This window comes from Alligator mississippiensis, chromosome 1, assembly GCF_030867095.1.
Source record: "Alligator mississippiensis isolate rAllMis1 chromosome 1, rAllMis1, whole genome shotgun sequence".
In the NCBI taxonomy this organism is placed as follows: domain Eukaryota; kingdom Metazoa; phylum Chordata; order Crocodylia; family Alligatoridae; genus Alligator; species Alligator mississippiensis.
In genome coordinates, this window is record NC_081824.1 from 281944393 (window position 1) to 281967636 (window position 23244).

The following is a 23244-nucleotide window of genomic DNA, read 5'->3' on the forward strand; positions in this document are numbered from 1 at the left end:
CTAAAGGGAATCAATTCCACATGCTAATGATTTTGAATGACCCTATCACTGTCCTACTTTATGTAGATGATGTATTAATAATGTCATAATCCCAAATTGGCTTCCAAAGATTACTAATTGCCTTTCAGCAGTATGGCACCTCAAATAGTTTGGAAATCAACACAGCTAAAACTCAGGTATTGGTCTTTGAAAATGAAAGGAGTAAATGAGATTGTTTTGTACAGAAAAAGAAACTAGAGGAGGTGTCTTCTTTTAAATACCCTGAAATCTACTTTTGCAAAAAATCTGAGTGGGAATAAGCTCACTGAAAATCTAAACAGTAGAGGAAAACAAGCTGTGGGAAAATTTTATCTTTTTCAATAACGCCCTTGTTACATGATAATTTTGGGCAGCTCCTTGAGCTCTCAAAGTTATGCCACTCCAGGGAAGGATTATCACTAATCCATACTACTCAGCTCCTATTTCATTAAGATGTGGCCCATCCCCACAGATATGGTGCTGAAGTTGAAGTCTTCCAGTATCCCAGGATCTCTCACACCCCACCTGTAGAACAGGGATAGAAGTCTGTCCTGGCTCACTAGCCCCCTAGTGGCAACTCACAGCTATAGCTCTTAGCCCAGCCCCTGCTCACCAGCCCTCTAGTGGCAAGTCAAAGATGTGTATGTGGGGGGACAGTCAGAGAAGATTTCTAGACTAAGAGTGTTACTGTTTTAAAGTCCGAGCTAGCACAAAAATGGATCAACATTTGTGCAGCTCATAGCATAAGAGGTACCAAGGCCCTAAGATAGAAGAGCAGTGCCAGGAGGACTAAAGGTCTATAAATCCAAGACAGAGTCCACTTTATTGTATGGAACTGAACTTTGGGGTGGTGACATTATGGTCCACCCAAAACCTGAAAAGATTTCTAATGACTTCTTATGGTAGCTTCTATTTTTACCTGATTCTATAATTGGGGCATTGGGGCAGGGAGGCATCTGAAACCACAGTGATAGATGTGAGCAATTTAACTCAATTTACAACTTTGAAATACTGGATGAAAAATTTGATTTTGTATGCCTACCCGATACCCCTAAAAGTACATTCCAAAAGCTTCTCTTTTTCCAAATAAACCATGGTGCATTGTTAGATAACATGTATATTCTCCTCCAGATAAATGGACTGAGAAATGTACAGTAAGTCATTGATCCAGTATTTCCCTTCTATTTAAAAGAAGACACTAACAATCAAAGATGACATGAAGACAGATATGCTAGCAGTTGAGACTGTCTTTTTAAAATTAATAAAATACTCCTTTGGCCTAGAAAACTACCTGTCTGTGATGCGAAACTACAAATAACTCTGGGCCATCACTAGATTAAAAGTCATTCTTATAAGAACTTGTCATGGGCAGGTGCTTTCAGGTTCCATATTCAGATAGCATATGGTCTTATGACTAGAATGAGAGGGGATTTAAATCATTACCTGTGATCTTGTTTGTCTTTTGAAGAATAAAAATAAAATAGATCCCTCCATTATTAGGAATTTTAAAAATTAGTTTAATCAGGAAAAAAAACAATCTGGATTCTTTCTAACATGGCTGATCCTGTTGTATGCTCCTTAAGCGTGCCCTATGGTTCTCAGGCATTACTTGCACAAAAAAGGGCCAAAATCAAATAGAGCTGTCATTAAAAAATACATATATGTTCACTACTTCATTGTATAGTTTCTTTTATATCAGCATATACAGTAAAAGCTCTGTTATCTGGCATCCCCCAGGAATGGGGGATGCCGGATAACAAAATATGCCGGTTAATTGTTGCTTCTCCTGCCACATCCTTCCACCCCTTCTGCCCCTCCTGTGGCATCGCTGCCCCTTCCGTGGGCCATGCGGGCCCCATGGGACAGGGAGGTGGGTCCCACACAGCCCCACGCAGCCTGTTATGCCCCCGGGTCTTGGGGGCTCAGCAACACAGGCTGCTTTGCCCTGGGCCATGGGGGCTCAGGGAAACTGTAAATGCCATGGTGAGCACTTCCAGTTTCACTTTTCCTTACAAGCCGGCATGCCAGTTAACAGAGCATGGCAGCTTGTAAGGTGCCGGTTACCAGAGAGTTTGTACTATGGTTTATTTTAATTTAGTGTAAATTTGTAGAATAAATAAATCTTATGGTATGTTTTTAGCAAAACAAGTATAAATTATATAAAAGTATTTATTATATATAATTTTATTGCTCATTTTATTGTATTGTTTTGATGGAAGTCATAGACAAATTACTATTACTGCCACTGCTGCTTGTCCCCTCTTTTCCCCTGCTACTGAATTGAGAGGGAAAGAGTGGAAGGAAAGATGAATGGCAGCAGTGCTCACACTCTGGGGTCCTGAACCATGCAAAAGCAAGGGTTTTATCCAGAGCCAGTGGCCATCAGATGGTGAGCTCAGAAAGCTCGCAGCATGTGTGGAAGTCTGTTAGGAGCTGCCCTTACATGTATGCCACTGAATTCAGAGCTCACTGTACAGCACCACACTGTGGAATGGGGTGTGGCTGCACCCTCTTGCCACAATCTTGGATCTACCTATGCTCATAACTCTGTTTCAGGCCACAATTAAGCCATTCTTTCTCTGTGTACAAGTCTGGAAAACTGAGCCATGCAACACTGTTATAGCATGAACCCATTCAAAATATTACAAGGAGTACCATATTCTGTTATTTGACATTCTCAGAACATGGCCCAAGGTAAGTCCACCCCCTCATGTCTACCATTTGTGTAGCTATTGGTAACAGTGCCCATTTCCAACCTGAACATTCTTTATTCTACTGACTATGTAATGCTGACCAGTCAACCAAACCTTTAATGTAGCCAGGGCATAGCTCTATGTACACCAGTGCTGGTTTATTTACAGAATGGAAAGGATTCTGAGAAGTGGCCATGCTAGATAACTAACTGAACATAATCTAAGACAACTAACATGAGATGAAACAAAGTAGGCTAATGAACTTAGCAGAATAACAAGCAGGAATGAAGAGGTGACATTACCACAGCAAACAGAGTTGGCAAGTTCTTTTTGTGAAAACTGTGTCCAGTTCTTGTTTTCATATCAGGAAAGGATGTTAAAAACTGAGGGCAGATAAGGTTCTTTGGGTAAATGTAATATATTTTATTAGACCAACTAAATACTTGTAAAAAGCTTTCAGATACAAAATATCCTTCTCCAGGCAGAGGAAAATGGCCAAGGCAAACTGAAGAACATTCAACCAACAGCTGCAATACTTTTGTCAACAGTCTCGACTGGAGTCTTTAAAATGTTCCTTCCAATGGAAGTTGATGGCTCCCTTTTCCTTGATCCTGTCTTCTCCATCCCTAGGTATCAAGGTGGTTGGTCCCTGAGTGCTCAGACCATAGATGGCTTTGGTGGCACTGAAAAAAACATGCATATCATGGATGTCAGTGAGATATTGAATGTCCTTTGCCTTGTCTTCGCAATCTGTTTTTCATATCACAGATCCTCTATGGACCTCTACCTTGGGTTGTTGTAGATTCAGTTTCTTTTGTTTGGAATCCATGTCATTCTGTCAAGCACAAAAGGCCTTGTACTTGTGCTTAATCAACTCTTGGATCTGCAGCCATTTTTAGGGAGTCAGTTTGAATGACATAACTGAGCAGATGAGTCAGTGATGAATCCAGTCATTGTCAGCTCCTAACATAGCTCAGGGGATGCAGGTATCATTGTGATTCCAAGCATGAACACAACATAGTTTATCAGGTGCCAAAGCTTAGATGGTGGGTGTTGCCACCATCACCTGCACCTCCAACAGTGTTATATATTTCATCTAGTGCACCAAGTACCCTGATGGAAAATATGTTGGAGAAACGAAACAACTTTGCACCAGAATGAACACACACCAGAAATCTATCAAACACAAGAATACCCAACTACCTGTGGGTGCCCACTTCTCACAAGACAATCACTTCCTCTCTGATCTCTCAATACTAATCCTCAAAGGGAACTTACAAAACACCTTTCGTAGATAAGCCTATGAAATTGACTTTATAAATGTACTGGATACACAAAATCATGGACTCAATATAGACATTGGATTTATGACACATTACAAGCTGCCTGACATCTGATTCACCAAGTACTTGCCAGACCAGACTTCTTACCCTTTTTTTCCACCTCCCCCCCCCCCCGCACTTTTCTGTCCTTTGTTTTCCTAAGTTCTAGCTATTTCCTTTTTCATAGACAGCCTCTTTGTTACTTTAAATTACAAGTGCTGTAGAGTCTCCCTTACTCACCTTTGGCATTTCCCCGCTGCTTCCCTCCCCCCCCCCCCCCTTGCCTGCTTTACCTTTTGTTTTCCTAATTTCTACCTATTTACATTCTTACTGATGTCCTGTCACACTTTTAGCTTCTCTCATTCTTTGGAATCTCAGAACAGCAAAGACTTCCTATGCCTGGAAGGGTGATTGTGCCCAAAAGCTTGCTAAGAACTTTTTTCCAACTACTCATTTGATCTAATAATAGATATTGCACCTAACCAAAGAACCTTGCCTGCCTTGATTAGTCTTTGACAGGGTTGTGAAGGACTAGTTTTACCAGATATTAGCAGGAGGACCCGAGATGAGTTGAGTCTTTCCATAGTCCCTTTTTTTTTAAATTTTATTAAATAAATGAGAACTATAAAGACAATTAAACAAAAAATTGGCTTCCTCCTTTCCTTAAATGAAACACAACAAAGGAAAGCCTAAAAGGTAAATTAGACAAGGAAAGTAACAAATGGAAATAGAAAAGCAGTATATCTGAAATATAAAAGCTTTTAAAGATATGGACAAAGGCCACTTTAAACAAACTTCATTACCTAGACATCTCAAATATAAACAGTGTAAAGGGGAAGGTACTGGCCATCCAACATTCTCAAAGCATTTTATAATTACTAAATTCACTCATACTACTACCAATTAATTATTATATTATTTTCAGTGCCTCAAAGCTCCCAAGACTTTTGAGGGACATTCAACACACATTGCTCAGTTTCATAAAGCATTATTATATTTAAAATAAAAAAAATACAATTAAAAAAATCTGAAATATATGAAACTTCAGAAAATGTTGTTAGTTTTTCTTTAATGTATATTTGAACTATTATATGTGTTGACTATCCAGGCAGTGTCAAATCGAACTGTTTAGAAGGCATTAGATATAACTAGGAAAGCTTTGTAAAATACATTACTTTGCTGTTTCAAGTCTTAGCAGAAACAGTTCAAAAGAACTGACTTTCTATTTACTTTGAAAGTGAAGCTTTCTACTCGGATATCAGTAAATTTACACAAAGTTGGCTACTTAAGCTTGCAGGAAGCTCATAGTTCAAGGTTTTAGCATTGATCATTGACTTCTCGCAGTCAAAGATAAGATACAATAATTGGAACATCTTGTTTGGATCTTTTTCTTTGATCATTACCTTGACCCAACTAGTCTTTTAGATAATGGCATTTCCTTTCATCTTGGTATTATTATGTTTCTTCTTTCAGACACTAAAATTGTATTGGTGTGACTAAGTGGACAAAAATGTAGCTTCTGATGATGATATTTTTTAGGTTGTTTTTTGAGCCTTTTATTACTACCTTCTTAAATGTGTGAAATAGTTATAGGAACTTGATGACAAAATTGCATCAGTTCAAAACCAACAGTAGCAAAATTTAATTACCCACTTGGCCTATCGGAGATTAATTAAGTGCACAGATTATAGCAACTCTGAGTCTGTGTAGGAACTTCCAAGTCATCATGTGGCACACCAGTACCCTTCAGGATTTAACCTCAAAGGCTGATGGCTCACTGGTTTCATGAATTTGTTTGTATTGATATGTATTCAGCTTTCATCCTATGAATTAATAACAAACTATATATATATACACAATTTATTATTACTACCATGTCACTTGTCACTATAGCTATACATTGCTAAATAATCATTCAAAGAGCGTCCAGTGTCTAAATGATCATCATTATATAGCTTGATTGTATTGTTAAGACATTCAAATACAAATGACTCTTAAACAAGCCTCTTAGGAACAAAGTTCCTTATCTTTCTCCCCTGACAAAATGTAATGATTAGCAATCAACATTTATACAACACAGAATTTCAAATAATTATAACAAGTCTACCAACAACCAATATTCAATTAATATCTGACATGTCTTGCCTTCCCAGGTGAGATGGCTGACTAATTGCCCCTTCTAGGAGTATAATCACGGTAATGCTCTCAATTTGCTGGTTCAGGCATATATCTCCCATAGTTTTTCATTGGAAAGAATCTTCGCTCTAACCATTCTTTTCTTTTAGGGAAGGCACATTGTCATTGTAGTAAGGTGGAAGCCAATTTATTTGAGTAATATAACCAATATATTTAGTTTCCATATTCCTTTGGGGGAGATAAATGCAACACTACGGCCGTGTCTACACAAGGTGCTGACTGTGCAGTTGTTACTATGCAGTCATTTAGTACTTACATACACAAGTACTAAACGACTGCACAGTAACCCGGGTCACATTTTGTGCCATGAGATGCTACTGTGTAACAGTAATGAGCTAGTGTGTAGTAGTAACAAGCTATTGCACAGCAGTAACAAGCTACTGTGAAGTCAGGGTCTCATGTAGATGCAGCCTAAAAGTCCTAAATTTTACTTGCATATCTTGTAGCACCCTAACCTTTTGTTCAGTGGCACTTCCATTCTTTTCAGCACCGCTCTTGCTTTTGATTCTCCAAGTAAAGTTTGACAAGTGTTTTGTTTTCCAGCTGACAGCTTATTCATTTTCTTCTGCAGTAGTATCCTTAGCTCTCTGAATTAGTGGCTGTTGTCATCCTTTTTTCCTTGCTCTTCACTTGCTCCTGGCATGCATGAAACCTTGAAATTTCTTTTAATTCTTTCCCTCCAAATGTCAAGCATTCTCTTGGCTTGTGTTGTTTGCTACAGCTCCTTGCATCCTCTTTCAGCAGTTTTTATGGACCCCAGCTTTGACCTCTGAATTATCTTTCTTTCTCTAGTACCTTTTTCCTGCTTCAAGTCCTCCAGAAATAAATGCATCTTCTGACTCTCTCAGTCATTGTAGATAATGAATGATCTTTTTTTTTTTTTCCCAGGTGTCCATGTTTCTGTAGAGTTTCAACTCTGGTAGAGCTTTTAACTGTTTCACACTTCCACTCTTGGTTTGCTTCACCACATGCTGTTAAGTAATCACTTGTAGCAAAAGAGTATAACAGAGAGCTACTTCTTCAGCATCTGTTTTTTAACAGGTTAATATTGATAGTCTGAGCCTCTGCATAACAGATTCCAATTGGCTTCTACAAGAGTTTTTTGGGGGACAGTTCCCCACAGCTACCTAGTACATTTGATTATAAATTATAATATTAAAAAGGGTGTAGTATCACCGAGTCTTTGCTTCTTTTAGGGAGAGGACTGTTGCAAATAGAGAGTGTGAAGCAGAGAGCAGTTAGCTAAGCAGGTTAATGAGAATGCTTAGGACAATTTCCCTTTATTTTTTTTATTTTTTTTTTATTCACCCTACTTGAATGATCATCACAGAGGCATCATTTCTAGAAAGTTATTACAAATATTATATTAGCTGAAGCCAATTTTGATATTAATGTGTTCCTGTATAATTTGGTGTTATATGTATAAATAAAATAGTTTACAAATCAGCCTGATATGTGATATTATACCAACTGTATGAAGATATAAGTAAATTACTATGGTTTCTATTAATAAAAATAGTGTGCACTTCTTTTATGCTTCCTTTTCCATGTTCATTTGGATGAAAATAAAGCCGAGATTGTTTAAATTAGAAAGTCATGAGTTGAACAGAGACGTGATCTTCAGTTCATGTGTGCATATATGAATCGAGGTGCAATGTCAGAAAGAGCAGTATAAAACAAGATCTAAAACAAACCTGCACACCTGGAGACAAGTGTGAATAAATTAAATGTAGCATTTACAGCATTAGGTTAATCTCAAAAAGGTTTCCTTTGCCAAAAGCACTGAAGCACAATGTCATCTTGTAAAAATGGATCATAAAGATGGTACTTCCTTCAGGGACTGGTTCCTTCACCAGCAAGGATCATACTTCTTATGCATTTTAGGTGTGGATATTTGTCTTGGGAAGGAAGAGAGATCATCTGGTAGAAAGTACTCTTTTGTCAAGAGGGAAAAATAAAAAATATGAATATCCTTTATTGCAGAAAGTTTTAGAAAGTTAGTGTGCTCATCAATCTGTTTCTTTAAATTAGAAAGAGACTTTTCTCTGACAGCTCTTTACAAGCTAAGAAATAAACCTTGAAGAGCCCCGTAGTCATTTTGCTTGAACAAACTCACTTGAAAGAACCATCCATTTTACCCCTTGCTTTCTGGAAGCTCTTCTTTTTTTAAGATTTCAGATTAAATGAATGCCAATCAAGCTTCTGAAGTTCAATGGCACTGAGCAAAATGTGTTAGTTTTCTTTCTAGTGTCTCCACACATGCTGGTTGCTTCACACACATTTTCCTCCTCATCAGTGCCACTAAACCTAGCTCTATATGAAATAATGTTTCTTTCCTCTTTTCTGCACTGATCTCTGAAATAGTGCTTTTTATAAGAATTCTTGAGACAGACTTAAATTAATTTTCATATGCTGTTACTGGTGTTACATAAAAGTTTACAGCTGCAGGAGCTTGGAACATCTCTCCTGAGCTGCCCCTCCACTACTTTCCTCCTGTGAATAAGTTATATCCTAGAATTATATTGAATATACTTTTTCACTAACTCAGCTAACCCTACATTAATGCCATTTTTCAAATCTTAATTTTTATTTATATAAAAACACATTTAATTGCTGAATTAATAGCCAGAGGGCACATCTACACATTCATTAATGTGCAGTGGTTACTAGGCAGACAAGGTTCCTTGGGTGAATTTGATATCTTTTATTAGACCAAGCCAAATAGTTGGAGAATATTTATTAAGCAAGTTTTCGGGTTCAAAAACCCTTCGTCAAGCTAAGGAAGTTTCAGCAATTGGTGTGTGCTCTTCCTGGATGTGGTTACTACACATTTAATTTAGTATTTGTATAATCAAGTACTAAATAAATGCACAGTAACTAGAGTTACTGCACAGTAGTGCTGGCAAATGCCTTTTTAATGACACTACTGCACAGTAGCCTAATAATACTGTACAGTAGCATATTAGCACTGTCTGTGCTGTGGCTCACTGCTGCACAGTATTATTAGGCACAGATAGCATCTTGTATAGATGCACCCTGAGACAGTTAAATATTTTAGCAGCCAAATAGATTCTTATACTACCAGCTTAGAAGTGCAAAATATGTGGCACTGGGGAACAGAAGAGGAATGCTAGAAGAAGGTAAACTGCTTAGCCACATGTTCAAAAAAGTGGGTGACTAATTTTAGGTACCAAATTTATGTAACTTACCTCCTGATTCTTTTTCAGAGGGCTTGAATACCTACAGTTCCATGTTAGCAGAGCTAAACTGAAAGTGGAATATCCATATCATGGAACACTCTGATATTTAGCTCTCCCCTCCCCCCCCACCCCACACCTGAGGGGGGAGGTGAATAAGGATAAAAATAAACATTCAAAACTTTTGCATAGCAAATATTCCAGGCAGAATTGCCTTGAAATAGTAAGAGAGGCAAGAAATTCTTGTGGGTGATCTCTTTTATTGGATCATCTGCATGATTAGGATAGACATGGTTGTTTAGCATGCAGTTGGTCCAATAAAATATATCACCTACAAGAGTGCTTGCCTTTCACATATTTGCTGAAGCATCACAGTAGCAACATCACCTCAGCACATCTTGAAATGGTAAAACATTTTGCTCATTATAGCATTAACTTGTGTCACCCTCAGCTGCCATAGCACTCCCTTTGTGTATATTGTGATACATGTGGCTTGCCTAGGGAGAAGGGCTAGTAGGAAAGAATATAGGGTTGACAGATCCAGAGCTACAACCTCCATGACAAATTACAGCAACTCATCCAGATACAGAGAATAATGTTGAACAGAGATATTTCAGTTCAATTTCCTAACTGAAAATTCTCCTTTAATCATTTTTTTTTCCTTGCCAAAATTCAGTATAGATGAAAACCCATTTTCTGATGCAGAACACTTAATTCAATTTATTTTTATATAACTTGTCCAAAAAATCAAGCTACTGGATGTACCAGTTGTTCAGCACTTCTGTAAATCAGTATATGAGTGAAAAAGTTGGTAAGGGTAATAGTGAGGGACCACACAACAGAGGCCCCATCTCTTACTTTTGCTGAGGTGACCTGGACAGGTGTGAGTCCAGACATTTGTAGGAGATCAAGCCTGATATTTCACCTCTGAACAGCTAGCAGAGGCATGGTCTCTGGAGGAGAGAAAAGGGTTGGGGGAAAGGATGTGTTTCAAATACATTTACTTTGTATAAACTACTGAACCAGGTATTGCTGTCCCAGGAGAAGGTGCTGATGAGAAAAAGAAGTGGATAGAAGCTTTTATGACCCCTCTACCTAACTTTTAGCCCATGGTGAGACTACTATCTAGTCTCCATATCCCCAATATATGTGTACTCTCCCAAGAGGGTGATAGTTTCTTTGCTCACTTGGATTGCCTCCTTTGAGTTGCCTGCCTGACCTGGGCAGGTGTGCATATCTTTTTAAGTCATTACAAAGAGAAATAAAAATACCACTGTTAGCAAATTCTAGAAGGAAGCACTGTATGCTTTTACAAAAGCAACCAATTTGAAGCATCAATCCTGCAAAATACATGTGCTTAAATGGGCCTTTCTTTTACATTTGATAATGAGATTTCCTTTTGTTTATTGGAAAGCTTTAAAATATAGGCAATGATTTTTTAAATCATGAAATATTATCAGAATTTGAGGTAGCTTGTTAAGCTTATTGTGGGTTATGGTTTGCATAGCTCTTAGAAGTCTAATATATGCCATTAACTACAAAGGATTATTAATGTTTTTTGGAGAGTAAAGATCAGGAGTTGACTGAGAAACTCAGTCATTTTTTAACATATTTATATTCTATTAAATGATTAACAAAACTAGTTAATAGTTCTTAAACGCTGAAAGAAATTATTCTTTTTAGCATTTAATTTCACATATACAGCTAGAGATGAGAGAATAATTCCCCCAAATATAATGCACTCAATACATCTTTGCCTGAGATTCATAAGTTGTCCATAAGTGGATTAAAAAATTCTCATGCCTTTGTTGTTTAAAATGATTCATCATTTAATTCAGTGACTAATTCTTATTCTCCAGATCGTTGCTTGTAAATCTTAAAAATTCATGTTGTGTTGCTAACATAGAGCACCAGATTTTGGTTCATTGATTAGTTGCTTCATGGCACTAATTACTATAAGTACTAGATGTGTGCTTCATCTGTAGTATTGGATTTAACTTTTGTAAACTATCCAATCAAGGAGTATCAACAGTACCTATATAACTTATAAATGCAAAATGAAATTCAGATTCTGTAACTACCTATGGCAATTTTGGTTATTTATATAAATCACAGAGCATCTTTCCTGTTCCCTAATTTGGTTATGTTTGTCCAATACACAACAGATTAAACTTTTACTACTAGCTATATCAACTAAGCTTCACTTGCAATGAATATTAGTATATTTGAACTAAAAATTGTATTTTTGGTATTCACGGTAGTAAGATTCAACTGCTAAGTTATTTGTGGGAACAAGCATGAATTAAAAAAGAAATTCATGACATTGATTATCTGTTTTTCAATTTAAATGAAATAAAATTAATTTTTACTGTATGCAGCGAGTTCTATATGTAGCATATTACGCATGCTATTTATTTTTTGACCAATATTTTTTGTTCAGTTAATTTTGAACTGTTTAGTGGAATGTTACTTTTCACTAATGTCTCTTTTCACCTAGTAATTACTGGGTGCATTCACATAAGGCATTTCCTGTGGAGCTACCTAGTTAGCTATGCAGTAAAGCCTAAATGTCTACACGTACGGCCCTATTAGGTTGCAGGAAACTAACCCCGTTGTAGAGTAGTATTTGTAAACATGAGAACTATCCTACAGCAGCATTCTTTAGTGTGCTACAGTGCACATATAGATACTGACGGGGCCAGCTGAAGTACAAAGGTGTTTTACTGCAGTGGCTGCCTGCCAGGTTGGAGCAGCCCCAGTCTGGCAGGCTGACCCCTGAGGCTCCCTGCCAGCCAGAGCTGCTTTGACCTGGCTCAACTTGCTGTGGTCCCGGGTACACATGTAAATGCAGCCAGGAGTTTATTGCTTTGCAATGAGGGAATATACATTTCTCCCATGATTTCACAGAAAGTCCTGCTCCACACAATTCAGTAGTGTCAGAAGTCAATTCAGCAGGGATGTATCTGTATCAGATAGATTATAATGGAAAGAAGGATGGACAAGTGAACCATTTTTTGTTCCTTGATTATGGTAGGCAAATCCTGCATAATTTAATATTGTTCCAGTGTTAGATATTCCAAATTATACTTAACAATCTATTAGCTCATGAAGCTATTTTACCAACTGGGAATCACCAAGCCATATTCTTTTTCCCATATGCCATCTATACCAGAAGCTCTTGTGCTTTTTAGTTTTATTTATTTTGTTTTGTTTGAAACTTTGGGTGGCTTTTTACAGTGTTAAAGAGCAGAAGTGCTCAACCTCTACCCATGGGTCAGATCTGACCCATGGCACTGTGTCGTCTGGCCCGTGGCACCATGTCATCTGGCCCATGGGGATCTCTTTGGGTCTGGAAATGGTGACAGGATGGCAGTGACACTGTTCCCTTGTTGCAAAATCTCTGGATCCATGGAAAGTCTTGGGCCTCTGTGTACTGGGTCCAGTGCTGGATCCCAGTGCATAGGCTGGTTTGGGGTGCTCCTGGCCCAATAATCAGTGTGGCAGGGCACTGAAGGGGTGGCACTAGACCACTGGGACTGAATCCAAGTGCAAGAGGGTGGGAGGAGGTGGTACCAAATCCCCAAGACCCAATTCCAGAATGGGGAGGAGGGGAGAGAGGGGGACAGAAAAGGGCAGTGCCAGCCCCCTGAGAAGCAGTCTTGGTGTGTATGTGTGTGTGGGGGGGGGAGGGTGCTGCTGTGCCCTTGGACTCAATCCTAATGTACAGGGACTAGGAGGGTGAAGTGCTGGGCCCCAGGGCATTATGTGGCCTGAAGATAAACTGATCTAGCCTGCAGATGGGCTCCAGGACTCTTATCCGGTCCATGGGGCCAAAAGATAAATACCACCATCATAGAGCACTACAGAGTGCTTTGCAGCTATGTTGGTGGGAGAGATGGGATGGTCTTGTGGATGCTTTTGAGGTTACTTATGATCACAGGTGACTGGGATCAGTGTCCAAAGTCATGCCTTTCAGATACCTGAATTTTTTGACCATGGGATTGTTATTTTCTCACTGTTCTTAGCTTCTGGTGGCTCACAAAGCAGCTAGGACAAGGACAAAAAAAATCTATCCTTTTGTAGTTTCATTAGAATGAAGCTTCCAGATAGATGAATCTAAAACCGATCTACTCTTTCAAATATGACTTTGTTCCATGACAAAATTTGAATTTTATAGGTACGTTATTTCATTCCTTCAGTTTCCTGCAGTTAATTTATATGCAGCAGTGCTGACTTGTTCATTACATGCTCAGTTAAGTGATCACTGATGATGACAAAGCAGCACACAGTGATAGCTGGTAGAAGGAGAGTTACACAGACCCCTACCAAGTTAGTTTATTCACTTCCCAAACATGCTATGATCCTTTACCCTTACTATGACTTTGGGGTTTCATACAGACCATAGCAGGAAAATGGATGTACATAAATTGACTGAGAGTAAATCATAGCAGCTACAGACTTAGGACTTTGGTCTGGTACCTAGCCACCATGTAGGCTAGGGAAAGAAATTACATATGAACTGGTATAAGTGATTGGAAGGCAATTCAAATCTCTAATACAACAGAATTTCAGTGCAGATAAACTACTTTCAAAATGGCCAAAATGAATTTAAGATAAACCTGGATGGATGTAGTATCAGACTTAACTGGTTTAGGTTAAATCAGTTTATTGAACTTCTGTCTCAGATCCCTTCCAGATTCTAGTTAACTCAGTACAGTCAGCATCGCAGAATGCTTTGCACCTCCCCGAGAACCTCCCCTCCCCACAGGGTCTAGCACACCCCCCCCCCCCAGCATCTGGCATGGGCTACTGCAGACATGTGGCTGCATTTCCAGAATCAAAAGAAAATGTCTGTGCATTTGCTTATCGGTGCAATCTACGCAGTCTAGACTAACCTGTGAAAACTGAATTGATTCATTTTTGGGTTTTTTGACTATCTGTGTTTAGCTGTATTGTAATGTGTAAGAAAAGGCTAGTATACCTGTCAATAAAGTCTCCCTGAACAATACTTACTGTGCTTTCTGTTTTATAAAGTAACCAGAGGAGCTCTGAATGTGTGTGTATGTACAGTTTTAGTTGGTATTGTTATTCACATATCACTGTAGGCATAGGATCTTTTCTCTTACTAAAGGGCAAAAGACATAACATATAATATTATGTCTTTGGGAGATTTCCAGGTAGTCAGGGAATTATAATGAATTCAGGGCATTTACATTCAATTTGCACTTCTTTACGAATTAGCACAAGTCACCTGATCTTTCAGTGACTATTTTCCACCTTCAAAATGGGGATAACAATATATCTTTTCATAGACCTTTTGCCTGTATTACCTACTTACTAGGTAGTAGTAGGTAATACAGAGAAACTAGGTAATACTAGAGAAACTGGACCTTTTCAGCCTCCGCAAGAGAAGGTTGAGAGGCGACCTTGTGGCTGCCTATAAGTTCATCACGGGGGCACAGAAGGGAATTGGTGAGTATTTATTCACCAAGGCGCCCCCAGGGGTCACAAGAAACAATGGCCACAAGCTAGCAGACAGCAGATTTAGACTGGACATTAGGAAGAACTTCTTCACAGTTCGAGTGGCCAAGGTCTGGAACGGGCTCCCAAGGGAGGTGGTGCTCTCCCCTACCCTGGGGGTCTTCAAGAGGAGGTTAGATGAGTATGTAGCTGGGATCATCTAGACCCAGCACTCTTTCCTGCTTATGCAGGGGGTCGGACTCGATGATCTATTGAGGTCCCTTCTGACCCTAACATCTATGAATCTATGAATCTACTTACATTCATGTCTAAGACTCTTACTATTTGTTCAGGGACTCTCTGATTATTGTGTTGACTTAGAGTGACTTAGTAATATTTGTGGTTCATTCTGTTGCCATTATTATTATTACTATTATTATTCTTCCATCAGCAGCAAGGCTGTCATGATAGATAATTGTAATGTGAATCTAATTTAGACCAGGGTATAAGCAAGCAACACAATCCAACAATTTGTTCAATCCAAAACATAGATCAATGTGACTAGGAAACTGCATATTATCATTCATGGGAAATGATTGTAGGGGCTTGGCAGGAATACAATAGTTTGTTTATTTTGATGTTTCTAGCATAAGGTAGAAACAAATGCTCAGAGTAGACAGCAGCCACAGCAAACCTGATCTAAACAAAAAAATAACAACAAAAAACCAAACAAACAGGGTACTGTAGGGGTGTGGACCTATGCTTTTGAGTTCTCAGGATTTAGGGGCTGGGGTCATGGTGGGAGAGACACAGTGAGAGGCAGCAGGTGAGTAGGGAGTGAGGACACAGCCTGTTGTTAGATAAATCATATTACAAAAAAACCCCAAAACTACCCCTCAATACAGGCATGATTGATGATTAAAAGCTCTGACAAAGGGGGACAGTAGAGTTCTGTCTGTGCACAACAGTGGCCAGTTTCAGTGGGGTGGGGGAGGGAAGAGATGCAGTGTGGGATGCCTGGAAAACCAACTAGACCTGTATCATGGAACACTTGGTATGCACTAGTTCACAGTTAACCCATTCAAAATAGTACTTGGTTTTCCAGGTATACTTTTGAACTGGTCCAGGCAGCTTTAACCCAGTTTAACAGGTTTTTATGCATGTCTGTTTTAGGTTTAAGTTCCATAGTGGGGATTCCTGATGAGACATTTACATTAAACAATCAACTTTAAAATGAAATTGCTCTACTTCAACTCATAGAAAGAGAAAGCTAACATATAAATGAGTAGTCAAATGGAATTATTTTTCAGAAAGATGTTAGAAAAAGAGGACGCAAAACATGGGAAATAAGCCAAGAAGCTAATAGTAGGTCAGATAGATACATTGTGGATTACAGAATTTCAGGAACAAGTTCATTCTGGAATTAATAGGGTACAACTCTTATCATGTTCGTGGGAGAAGTAGCCAATTATGCCTGGGATTGATTTGGCCTTCTGTAGTTTAGTGCATATGCTCATAACAACCATGTGCCTCACAAAGTAGCAAAGTCAAAGAGCTTTTAAAGTATTTTTTAATATATAAACTATTCTATGTAATAAATATTAGAATTTTCCCCCCTTTATAAACACAAATTATTAACCCAGAGTTTGGAATTTAGTTGGTCTGATTTAAAACATACATACATACATATATACACACATACGTTCATACACATATATACACACATATATACATATACACGCATATACACACACACGAAAATAAAAACCTCAGACTTTTCTGGCTTATGAACTTCCTCTTTGATTATTACTCAAAACCTCATAACGTATGGAGAGGATTGTATGAAGCATATTGTCAAAAAATCATGCTTAAACTGTGGAAACTCTGGTGGTATCATAAACTATTTAATATGCACTATGAAAGGTTGGAACCTTAAATCAATCATAGTAACATAAGCCATCTAAAAATACAGATAACTTTAACCAAAGAGTATGAATGGTGTGGTAGTACCACATGTGGAGAATTGTGTTAGAGCAGCAGCTTTTTAAAAATTAAAGGGCTGAAATATACCTCATGTCCATGACTCCAACAAGTTAACAAGTACCAGATCTTTTTGGCAGCACTTGATTGTATATCAGGATAAAGATAGTTGTCTGTGCCTCAAGGGTAACACTTTGATGGCTGCTGGTCAGTGGAAGTCCTCCTTTTTTTCCTGATAAGCACTGTAACCAGCCAATCAGCACAGGGCAGAAAAGGGCTTTCTTCATTGCCTCCATGGCATGTTGCCTTTGGTATCTATTTTGATAGATGTTAAATCAATTTTGAGTAAATTGGCCTAAACTCTAATATCTGTCTCTAGTCTATGTGTGCTCATGAAGTTTGCAAATGTCTGTAGGCATGTCTGTAATTCTTTTCCCTGTTTCTGTGCTCTCAGCTGTTACATGCTCTACTGTAGCTTGTTATGAGTGCCTGCTATCCTGTCAAGTTAGGAGTATGTCTAATAGCCAAAAACATTGCATGAAGCGTACATTTTAAAGTTTTTTTTCACTTTCATAATAAATTCCATCCTCCCCTTCCTTCTTAAAAATGGAATTTTCTGAGAAATAATATAAGCCACTGAAAACTGGGACATAAGGGAAGGGAATAGATTCCTTTTCTATAGTCCAGATTACATATTCATAAAGTAGTAAAACAAAACAAATGTAAGTGTTGAAATAGAAAAATAAGGGAAGCTGGTGACCTTTCATAGGACCTATTTTTTCAAAGTGCTGTATGCATCCTCTTCACTACTGACAACCATCTGGTCTTCTTAATTTCAATGGGAATTACGTGTGCTTAGTACCAAACAGGATCAAGACAATAGTCACAATCGAATGTTTGTCCCTTGTTTCAGCCATAAAATACAGCTTCTTCATAAAGAAGACTTTAGTTTCATTCTAAACACAACAGATAAGCTCATTTTTGTTATGCCTCATAATAAGCCTTTTAAAACATTTTAGCCTGAATACCAGTAACATTTCTGAACATAGACCTATATTAGGGTTTTATGGTCAAGAAAAAAAAAAAAAAAGACCTAGAGAGATGCATAGGGCTTAGTTTTTTCTGCTTATTAAAATCAGACTAGCTTCATTAACATAAATGGAAGAGAACAACTTTTCCTGCACTGAAGGCTTGCATCAGAGCACTTATTATTTAAACATTTTTTTTTTCTTAATGAATAGCTGAGAGTTACTACTCCTCAGGAGAAACCACACGTGTACAGATGTACAGACCTTTTCTCCTACATTAAAAATGGTTGCACCAGGAGAAACATGACCCGGTAACAACTAGGGCTGTCTCCGAAGCTTCAGTCCCTGATTCAATTTGGTGGAGATTCAGCCCAATTCGGTGGCCAAATCTCTGAATCGAATCACAGGATCCTTTAATCTCTCTGAATTGAATTGGAACCCTCTGAATTGATTTGGAGAGATTTGGAAAGATTCAGAGATTTGGACATAGAGGCAGTTTTAAATGTTTTTTCTACATACCTCTAGGTAGCAGGGGCTCATGAATGCTGAGATGCTGGGGTACATGGAGCATCCCACAGGAGTGTGGAGCATTCCCCAGTGCACTCAGCAGCAGACCTGGAAGTGGACCAGAAGCACTTCTGGTTCACTTCTGGGTCCACTGGAGAGCACGCTGTAGCCCCCCCCCCCCCCCCCCATACCCTCCAGCTCCGTAACTGGGCTCCCCTGCACACTCTGGCAGACCCAGAAGTGGACCTGAAATACTTCCAGTCACTTCTATTTTCAAGACCAAGCATGTGGAGGGCCCCCTGCACTCCTGTGGGATGCTCCATCCACCCCAGCATCACAGTGTTCATGAGCCACACTGGTACCTTGAGGTATGTAGAAAAAAAAAAAAAAACACATTTAAAGCTGTTTCTATGTCCAAATTGCTAATTCTCTGAATCAGCATTGAATCTTCAGAATCAGATTCAGCCAAATTGAATCAGGGACAGTGATCTGAATCAACAAATCAAATCATTGTCCCTGATTTGAGCTGAATCAGAATTGAATCACACATCCCTAATAACAACCAAGTTTAAAATCACTTCCAGGAGAGTTGTTCCCACCTGCCATGACTTGTTCTTCTAACAGTTACAGTCTCTCAGCACAGATCAGGAGAGGCATGACTAATATTTATTCTCTGCCCCACAGTCCCTGGAGCCTGAATAGCCCACTCTAGTCCCTGTAGTACCTGGTTGTGGCTCTGCAGCTGACCAATATTTCCACTGGTACAGCATCTGTATCTATACCGTTTCCTCCCTCAGTGCTTGACTCCTGTGGTGAGGCCTCTTATATACTCCCTGGAGGAGGCGTGGCCTTTACCCTGAGTTGGCATCCTTAAAACAATAGGGCCCTCTTTACACATAATAGGGGAAAAATTCCCTACGACAGAACACAAGATGGGGGCTGGGGTGGCACAGGTGCTAAGGGGCACAGTTAACAGTCCAATACTCACAAGTTCAAAGCAATGGTAAAAGCACTCAGTGGCATGGCCCTGTCAGATTCCAACAAATATACAAATTCTGCTGAATACCCCATCACAAAGACACAAAAAAGGAAAGACATGTGATGCATATTTCACCTACTGTTTTTGTTTAAGTGTACAGGATTCTACAAATTCTCTTGGAAGGTACAGGGAATTTTTCATGTGTAGATTACCTGTACTCTTCTATTTTTTTTTTTAATATACTTGTCATTTTATCATTTCTTGATCTGGCATCAATATGAAAAAGATGCAGAATTCCTAGCCTTACTTGAATTCCTCTTTAGTTAGTCTTGCTTTGTATACAGCAATTTTGTTAGCTTCAACACAAAATAATAACATTTGGCAAAAATAATGAGAAATATAAAATAAGTACTTTCCTAGAGAAAAATACAGTTGAGGTTCTTTTTGTTTTCCTTTTGGGTTCTGCGATTTTGGAGAACTCTCAAATTACATTTTTAGTCTTTATGGTCAGCAGGGTTAAAATAAAATTTGATCTTGTCATCAAAAACAAGTGACTCTTGATCCTGAGTAAGATTTGTGGGTGCTATCAAAATAAAAATATAAAATATTACAATTCAAGAATGTCTTAGATTGAACTACATAATAGTCCAATCTAGACTTGCATAGAATAAAAAAAACAAACCCTTATATTTGAGCAAAATCTACTTATGGCTTCCTAGGCCCATATTTGTCCATTGGCCACTATAGTAGCGTGTCCTATTTAATGTCATTGATCTTGATTTTTCTCAGTCATGGTGTTTCTTTCTATTCCATCTCTTCTCACAGCATTCTTATTATAACTCTTTACATGCATTTGTTTGTTTGATCTATTTGCTTTTCAGGATTTGTCTCAGACATAGACATGAGTACAAGAAAGGGAAGCCATCATCTTTAATTGACTTTCTTTAGTTAATTGAACAGTATTGGTACCATTTAAATTGTGTATCCTAACTATATTTTTAATAATTTAATAAATAATTTAAAGGTTTTTCCTGCACTCCAGTTTAGCATAGAAGATCTTTATTAACCATCTTCAAGTCTGCTGTTGTTCTATTTCCCTATTTTTTCCTGCCCAATGTTTGCTGCTTGTTTACATTCAGATTCAGCATGGCTGTTGCTCTTATTGGAAAATGCTCTCTTGAAGAGACTTGGGAAAAATGCGCACAGTCAACAAGCCAGAGACACTGATTATACATTATGTAAAAGATTATAGCACTCACTGGGCACGTCTACATGAGACACTGTGCAGTAGCTTAATAATACATTAGCACATCACAGCAAGGACAGTGCTAATAATCAGCTGCACAGAATTATTAGGTTACTTATGATTAGGACACAGTAGTGTCACTTAAAAGATGCTTGCTGGAGCTAGTTTGCAGTAACTCCAGTTACTGTACATTAATTTAGTTATTTCTTTCTTATACAAATAATAAATAAACTCACAGTAACCACTGCACGGTAGTGTCTCATGTGGGTGCACCCACTGTTAACAATTTGTGAAGAAGGGGAACAATGAATAACCTCTTTCAATTTTAGTAATTTTAAAGGTTACTTTTTGTAACAATAGGAAGTGCAAGGTTGTCCAGTGGAAATGTGAATCTTTTTTTTTTTTCAAGATTACACAATGGCTGCGACTACACAAGATGCTGACTGCTCAGTAGCCATGACTACTGTGCAGTAGCATCATGTGGCAGAAAGCATGATGTGATGCTACTGCACTGTAATCTTGGGCTAGTGCTTAGGCAGTGTTATGAAAAAGCTGTTTCTTGATGCTACTGCTCAGTAACTCCTGTTGCTGCGCAGTCAATTATAAACAGGTACTAAATGACTATGTAGTAATGACTGCACAATCAGCGTCTTGTGTAGATATGGCCAGTGTCTCTCTTTTTTGTTTTTTTAAGTTTACAATGTCCCTTTAATATAATGTGCTAAGATTTTTAATATCCTTCATTTTAGTTTGTTTCTCCTTGTCATAGCTGCTCTCTGCTTTCTGTCTGACCTGAGCAGCTGTTCAAGGTTCTGTATAAGTATAAATTCTTCTGCTTAAGCAGTGATGTCTTTGATTACACCTGTTTGGGTATGAACTTCACTTTGTTAACAAACCTGACATTTTCTGGCAAACCTTCATTTTACACTTCTTTTTCTTCACAAAGGAAAAGAGAATCTGTGTACACTGCTAGGCTTTCTGTGTAAATCACTTTCAAACTTACTGAATCCAGACTATATAATTGTGACTGCATTAAATCTATTAAAAATATCTCTTTATACTTCTGAGGGTCAAGTTCTACCTAGCTACATATACATGGCCCATTTAAATCCCTTTAAATGACTTTAGTAGTGATGTAAATGATATAGAATTTGACCCTGTATCTTTAAATGCATGCTTCACAAACCAAGGAGAAAATTTTCTCTTAAAAAAGACCCACAGCCTACTGAAAAAAAAAAAAATTTCAATTAACCACTCAAGTGCTGGATGCTATCCTATACCAGCAGCATAAGTTGCCAAAATATTATACTGCCACCTTGGAGATAATATGCCGTACAAGATACATATCCATTATCCTTGACCTGAAAGTTATGGTTGTGACAAAGCAATGTAATAGAAAAGAAATAAAATGGCTTAAGTGATGAGCAAATCAAAGTAGAACACCATGCACTTAGTAGTCCATCATATTTCAAATTACACTGATATCTAATGTCCTGTACTGTCAAGCCAAAAATGAAATCTTTCACACAGGTCACATTTCTTGTTTTTTGCGATATATGGTTTTGGTCAGAAAGCTTCTTCTCGGTTTGAGATGAAGCTTTGTCCATCCAAATGTTAAAATAGTATAGATCATAAGATATCTGTATTACAGTTCACTCTGAAGCTAATGAATATAATTATACAGGATGTATTGGAACCTTAAAAGTTCATCTGTCCTGAAGGGAGAGATTATGTTTTATTTTACAGAAGTTAAATTATTTAGTGGAATTCATCTTCCAAGGCAGGATATTTTAAGATTTTGTAACTGTGAAGAGTTATTATTATTTAATTATTATACATACTCACATGGAATGGATCAATACAGCATGGTTGTCTCCTTAATTCAAGCTTATACTTTCCATAACCATATTAGAGCAGCAAGGCTTTCTTGGTCCTCACAATTGAAGGCATAGCTGCATGCAAGTTTTGGCTTTAGGAATATACTGCTGGAGAAGAGCTCCTGAATCATCAAGTTATGAACCGAGCTACTGCTGTCATCATGTCATACATTACTTTCCATAAACCTGTGGGCTCAACCTAAAAAAAAGTGATGTTTTGCCCCACAATTCCAATTGGAAGACCATTTCTCTAAGTGTTAAGAGATTTCTAATTTTCAATTTAAATATATTAATGCTTTGTTTCATACCCATTTGATTTTGTGCCAATCCTAGCCTTGAGCTTAGAGAGTTCTTTTTGACTGCCTGCTGTTTACTGCCATAAAACCATACTTATAGATAACAAGAATAGCCTCTTTCAGCCTTCATTCTGCTAGGCTAAACAAGGCAACCTCTTCTTTCCTCCTCTTGTGACAAAGACTCTCCATTCCTCTTGAACATCATAGTACCCCTTTGAAGCATCTGTTGCAATTTCAATTGCTCTCTCTTAAGTATGGTTGACCAGAACTACACGCAGAATTCCAAATAAGGTTTCACTCTTGTCTTGTGTCTGACATGAATACTTCTTTATGTTTACTGGAAATATATCGATCAAATATCACTGTCCTAGGATGTGTTATTTTTGCAGCTGTGTCACATTTTGCAGGGCAGTCATTCCTTGATTCACTAATATATCTAGATCCT